Raw genomic sequence first — 7,060 nt, 5'->3', positions numbered from 1 at the left:
AAGCCATAGGCAATTGCAGCAGCAGTTGGCTCATTGATGATTCTAAGTACATTGAGGCAGCAATGGTCCCCGCATCTTTGGTAGCCTGGCGCTGAGAGTCATTAAAATAGGCGGGTACAGTGACAACAGCATTGGTGACAGTCTTCCCAAGATAGGCTTCTGCAATTTCCTTCATCTTTGTCAGAACAGTAGAGAAGACCTCCTTGGGATAAAAGCTTTTTGTTTCTCCCTTATATTCTACTTGGACTTTGGGCCTGCCTGCATCATTCACCACCATGAAGGGCCAATGTTTCATATCAGACTGGACAACTGCATCATCAAGTCTTCGTCCAATCAGATGTTTGGCATCCAAAACCGTGTTTGTGGGATTCATAGCAACTTGGTTCTTTGCTGCATCGCCAATCAATCGTTCCGTGTCCATAGAAGAAATACAGCCAGAATGCCTCTTAGAGGCAAGGGTGAGGAAGACTTCATCGCATTTACTTTGGGCCTGTTGTCAGGAAAGCAGTCCCTGGAGAAGGCCATTGTGCTTGATAAAGTAGAGGCGTAGCAAAATAGAACAATATCCTTTATGGGTGGACTGACATAGAGGCTTCCATCCGGACTGAGGCACAGGAACACCTGCGAGGATGGCGTAGGATCAGGCAATGGTTCATTCCCTTGTTCATAGGGTTGCACGGCTGCGATTGACTTGAGGTCATCTAACAACAGCAAGATCAATGATCAAGTCACTAGATGCCCCCACCAGCTAAGCTGCATATGGGGTCTGTGATGAAATTTCTTCTTTTCCCACACTTATGCCCTGTGGCTGTGGTCATCACTGGTTTAGTCTTTAGGCGCCATCAGGTTGGTTCTGACCCACACAGACCCTATTCAAATCAGAAAGAACGCTGTCCAGCCCTGTGCCCTCCTTACAACTGTTCCTATACCTGAGCCCCTTGTGACAGCCATTGTGACAATCCATCGCAGCAAGGACCTCCCTCGTTTTCCCAGCCTCTCCACTTTACCAAACATAGTGTCCTTCTCCAGGGACAGTTGTCTCCTGAAGACATGTCCAAAGTATGGAAGTTAAAGTCATGACATCCCTGCCACTAAGGAGCACTCTGATCTAGATTTATTTGTCCTTTCAGCAGTCCATGATACTTTCAACATTCTTCTCCAACAACCCAATTCAAATGCATTGATTCTACTTTGTTCTTCCTCATTCAGTGTCCAACTTTCACATGCATATGAGGCAATGGAGAATATCATGGCTTTGGTCGGGCACATCTTCGTCCTCAAAGTTACATCTTTGCTTTTCAATACTCTAAAGCAGTGGTTCTCAACCTTCTGCTTAAATAATTGTGTCATGACAAGTTCAGCAGGAACACGATGTGTTCTGGAATTCTCATTCTTCATAAGGTTAACCCTAGTTTACTATGGTCCAAACTGTTTAATGCCTTTAAATAGTCAATAATAATTTATAAATTATTAAGGGTTCATGACAGAGGAGGGGTAGATGGAGGGTAAAAGGAGGAGCTGATACCAAGGGCTCAAGCAGAAAGAAAATGTTTTGAAAATGATGATGGAAACAAATGTACAAATATGCTTGACACAATGGATGGATGGATGCATTGTGGTAAGAGCTGTATGAGCCCCCTACAAAATGATTTTAAATTAAATTAAATTAAAATTAAAAACTGAAAAAAAGACAAGGAAACATCCTTCTGGAATTCTCTGTTTTAAGTCCAAATCCATATGACATCAGCACTGATATCCCTGGTTCCAAGTCCTCTTCTGGATCCAGCCTGAAACTCTGGAAGTTCCCGGTCAATATATTGCTGCAACAGTGTTGAATGGTCTTTAGCAATAATTTTCTTGCATGTGATACCAAAGATATTAATCTATAATTGAGCATTCTGTTGGGTCCCTTTTCTTGGTAATGGGCACAAATATGGATCTCTGTTGTCCAGTAGCTGTCCTCCCGAATTCCTTGCATAGACAGTGTAAGACAATGTGGAGACTGGCTCTTATCTTACACCACATACAGGTTCAAGAGGTTATTACATGCAAGGAGAAAACATATACAAAAGGAATAGTCAAAAGTTAGGGTGTCGGGGTCACTGCAGTATAGACACTCGAGGGCCCCTGGCTTTATTAGGAGCAGACTTAAATACTCCCTGCATGCAGTCTGCAAGACATAACAGGTTTACATACAAAGGGATAATTCACAATTCTTTGAGAGTATACAAAAAAGCATTAACACTTCAATCAAATGCTTCTCAGACGGGAAGGAAGGATGAAGCAGGGAACAGGAAGAAACTGATAAGTTTGCAGAACGTTGCCTTCTGCAGCTTTAGCCAGGGAACAGGAAGCAAGTGTCCATTTATCTCTCAGCAAGAGAGACAGTCCACCCATTGCTTCATCAGCTCTAATGGCCGAGCCATCATCATTCTTCCACAGCCATGAACCCTGGAAGGTGGTGGTCCTGTCCTGTTTCCCTAAAGAATAAACAGCTTTTTCTCCCAAGACAAGTGAGTGCTTCCATTGCTTCATCAGCTTGTTGAAATATTTCAGTTGGCGTTCCAATAATTCCTGAAGCCTTGTTTTGGACTACTGCTTTCAGGGCAGCTTGAACTTCAGTACTTCAGTACTATCTAGGTTCTTCATATGCTCCCTCCTGAAATTGAGGAATGTAGTCTATTTCTCTTTTGATACAAGTGACTATATGTATTATTTCTTTATCCATGGAATCTTTTAAGATTGCAACTAAAGGTTTGAATTTTTTCGTGAGTTATTTCCATTTCAGATATGCTTAGCATGCTCTTTCTCTTAGCGTTTCTAACTCTAGGTCTTTGTGTTTTTCTTCATAATACTTGACTTTGTCTTCACCATCAGCACTTTGAAATTTTGTTTCCATTTGCTTCAGCTACTTTATGATGAGGCATAAGGTTCAGAGTCTCCTCTGAAATCCAGTTCGATTTTTTCATTCTTTACTGTCTGCTAAGTGACCTTTGCTTTCTTCATCATGTTCTTGATGCCTTCTTTCAGCTCATTAGCTCGTCCTCCTCTCATTAGTGTTCACTGAAGCAAATCTGTTCACGAGATATTTTTGAAATTCAGGTGGGATATATTCAAAGTCATATTTTGGCTCTCCTGATCTTGTTTTAATTTTCTTCAGCTTTATCCTGCAATTACACATAAGCAATTCATAGTCTATCCCACAGGTAGTCCCTGGCTTGGGTTTAGCTGCTGATATAAAGTTTCTCCATCATCCCTTCCCACAGATGTAGTCATTGGATTTCTATGTATTCCTTCTGGAGATGTCTATATGTATACCTATACATCTAGTTACACATAGTTTCCTTTTGTGTTGTTGAAAAGGGTATTTGCTATGAAAAATTCATTGGTTTTACAAAATTCTATCATGCAATCACCATCTTCATTTCTATAACCAAGTCCATATTTTCCAATGATTGTTCCTTCCTCTTTGTTTCCCGCTTTTACATTCCAATTTCTAACAATTATCAATGCATCTTGATTGAAAGTATGACCAATTTCCAACTGTAGTTGTTGGTAGATTTCTTTAATCACTTCATCGCCATGTTTTATGCTTGTTCCATATAATCTAATAATGTTTGTATCGATTGGATTTCCTGGAAGATAGATAAATGCAATCCTATCACAGACAGCATTGTACTTCATGGTTAATTTTGTGATGTCCTTTTTGACAATGAGTGCCACGCCATTCCTCCTGATTGTGTTATTCCTGCCATAGTAAATTATATGGTATTTTATTCAAAATAGCCAGTACCCTATTTCCCTAGAATACACTGTTGCCAAAGAACCTCTAAACTGGCCACTAAGACTTCAGTGTTTGCTAATTCCTATAGTCCATTACATTTCCCACGCCAAAACTAAACCCAACTCGCTGTCATTGAGTTGATTCCCACCAAGAGGGAACCCAGAACTGCCTCTGTGGATATTGAGCCTCTTAGTCTTCAAATGAGGAGCAGGAAACTTCATGTTTCTCCTGGGAACCTCTGTTTGTTTAGAGCTGCTGACTTTCTGGTTAGCAGGTCAACTTCCACCTTCTACAACACTAGGCTTCTTTCTGTCTTCCGCTCATAGACCACTTTTATATTGTTGTTAACTTGCCTCTGAGTGCCTACTCCTGTAGAGGTTTACTTAATGGTATGCTATAGTTTTCTCTCTAGGATCTATGGGTACAAAATTATATTTGTTTCCTGATCGTCCTATAGGAGTGTCACTAATGTTACACTTGACAGATCACCTAAAATGCATACAGACCACTTTGGGGCCAGATTTAGATACTTTACTTTTCCTACTGTATTCTACCAACAAGAGGAAAACATGAGAAAACAATTATATCAATATAGTGAATAAAAAAATAGGTAATGTAATAGATTATTTTATTAGAACAGGGATGAGTTAGTTAGTTTATTGTGACAACCTGGCTGATAAACATGTGTGAGGTTAATTGAAGGGCAGAGAGATAAATGGCTCAGTGAGCCTCGCCTTTCTAGTTTTCGGGTCTCTTGTTTTCTGATGATAGGACCAGGGTGCAGCTGCATTAGCCAGTTCCCTGCTTTAGCTGGAAAGGCTCACTTCCTGCAAGACATCCCTGAGGAGAAGCCACATGGAACTAACCCGATGCAGCCCTGGGTGCTGGAGCAGCTGTGTGGAGACCCCTGCCAACTCTGAGATGCTTACACGCTCACTGACTCGGCTTTCCTCCTGCAGTCGGCATCATTGCGTGTGTTTTGCGAGATGGAGGAGGAATTTTTGGATTGGGGATGGGCATATGGGTTAATGTATGACTTGTGGGCTTGGGCAGCACTGGCTTGGGATGTTTTCTTGATGTTCACTTAACCTTTATTTAAAACTCTCTCTTATACATGAGTTTCTGTGGATTTGTTTCTCTAAATTACCTAGAATAACACAAGGGAATTAATGTAGACTAATATGCATGAACATAGACTAATGTGTCTCTAGCATATTTTACAGCATACATAATATATTAACTAAAGAGTTCTAATTGGACACTATACAACAACAAAATTCCATCACAGGTTATTTTGTGATGTAAATTGAAGCCTGACCAAAATATAATTTTCAAGTTTATATTTAGTAAGAACTAAACCTTTTAGATGAAATGGGAATTTTAATAAAGTACAATATTTTTTTGTGTGTTCAAATCTTTTTCTTTATATCTGCAGCATGTCTCATAATCCTGAAAACTTTCTTCACATTATAAAAAGGCAAAAGAATAGGAAAATGGAATCAAATCTAGGGAACATTCAATATTAGCTTTAGTTGAAAATAATATTGTTGGAAGAAATTAAGCTATATTAATTCCAAGATAGAACTAAATCCCAATGAAATTTATTTTTATTATTAATTATAAATGTCAAATCCACTATTGGGCAATATAAATATCATTAAAATTATAACTAAGGCTCATTATTTCTGCATTCAAATATAAGTAGACGAATATGAGCCCTTCCTTTCTTTCAGTTTAACAAATCATGACTCATTTTTTAACATTTCTTTGGCATATTATGAGCATGAAGTCCATATTTTATTTTCATAAAGAACACTTAAATTTTACTTTGAGGTAGATGCTAGTATGCTTATTTTGGGAACCCAGGTGGCATACTGGTTACTAGTTGGGCTGCAATTCTCAAGGCCCTCAGTTTCAAACTACCAGGGGATCTGGGGAAGAAAATGGGTCTTTCTATTGTGTTAGCCATTGAAGTCCGGGACACTCACAGAGGCCCTCTGCCCTGTGCTGTTGAGTCCCTCTGAGTTGACAGTAGACAAGGGACTTATCTTTCACAGACCTCCATTTGCAGCCATTTTTCTCTTGTAGACTGTGCTTCCTTTCTTAGAGGTATCAGACAAATCCCTCCTTTCCCATTTGAATCAAGGCCTTAATATACATCGGTAACAGGGATTATATATCCTATACCTTATCCTGTTTGGCACAGGAATTTGAGAGACATTACATGACAAAAGAGAGAATGATCTATAGCTAAAATATATAGCTTTAGGCTTATTTATGGCAGGTCCTCAAATCAGATGCTGCAAGTTATTTTAAACTAATCCATTACGTTGAGTAATGTCATTTCCGTAATTGATATCCAAAAGTATTTCCCCATTTTTTATTTTGGAATAATCAAATTAAACATTATGTCTTTGTGATATAATAAAAATATTATTTTTCAATTCCATTTGACTTGTCGGGTAGTTGAATCACCAGCCACTAATTAAACAAGCCAATTAATAAAGCATAATATTTATACTGACAAAATGACATGGGGCCACATCTGATCTCTTCTGACTAATCAAGGGAGAAGGAGAATCTAATTCCATATCTGTCTGAGGATGATTCTTATGAGGCAGAGCTAGACATACCTCCACCCCTGACTTTCTTTATCCTATTTTGAGACCAACCATCCCTCTGATGATGGTTTGATAACTCATTACAATGCCACCCACTCCTCATAGACAATACTCATTGTCATTGAGTTTATAAGGCAGCTGACAGGTTGCAAAATGTTCAAGTTCTTTGTCCATAGCAGCAACTTTGCTCAGTTACACTATCAGGTATGTCTCTCTCTCTCTCTGATCCTTTGCCGATCAGTGGCCTCCCAGTCTTGTGGTGCCTTGGCATTTGGGCTGCTCTGACAAGTGTCACACAGTGTCTTTAGTTCTGAGATCTCTGCACAAAAGGCACTAGTCTTTGCTCATTCATTATCCAGGGAATCCTGCACCACTGTGCCTCATGCTCTCGGTGGTGTTCCTCTGCTCTTTCATGATGCCTCTAGTGCTCCTCTGCTCTGTTTCATGGTCTTGGTCTCTACTCCTCTGCCACTTCAGACAAGGTCACATGCAGTCTCGGAGTGGCTCTTCAATCTTGATGGTTTGGGGATTCCTATATTTTCTTCTGAAATGACCAATAAAATGGAACAACTGACCAATCATAGAGTTGGAGCCTTCTTTAAATCATTCCCATGTGCCTACCTAGTCATTTAAAGTCAAGAAAGATGTGCCTCAG

General features: G+C 39.6%; 1 pseudogene; it reads right to left on the bottom strand.

Annotated features, from left to right (window-relative positions):
• The window catches only part of LOC101656798, a 95,586-nt pseudogene extending 95,165 nt beyond the window's left edge, over nucleotides 1-421 (bottom strand).
• Between the last annotated feature and the right edge of the window lie 6,639 nt (nucleotides 422-7,060).

This window comes from Echinops telfairi, unplaced genomic scaffold, assembly GCF_000313985.2.
Source record: "Echinops telfairi isolate 266 unplaced genomic scaffold, ASM31398v2 ScPeMD7_7468;HRSCAF=8506_0, whole genome shotgun sequence".
NCBI classification, from domain to species: Eukaryota; Metazoa; Chordata; class Mammalia; order Afrosoricida; family Tenrecidae; genus Echinops; species Echinops telfairi.
This window is presented reverse-complemented; position numbering and strand designations above follow the sequence as displayed.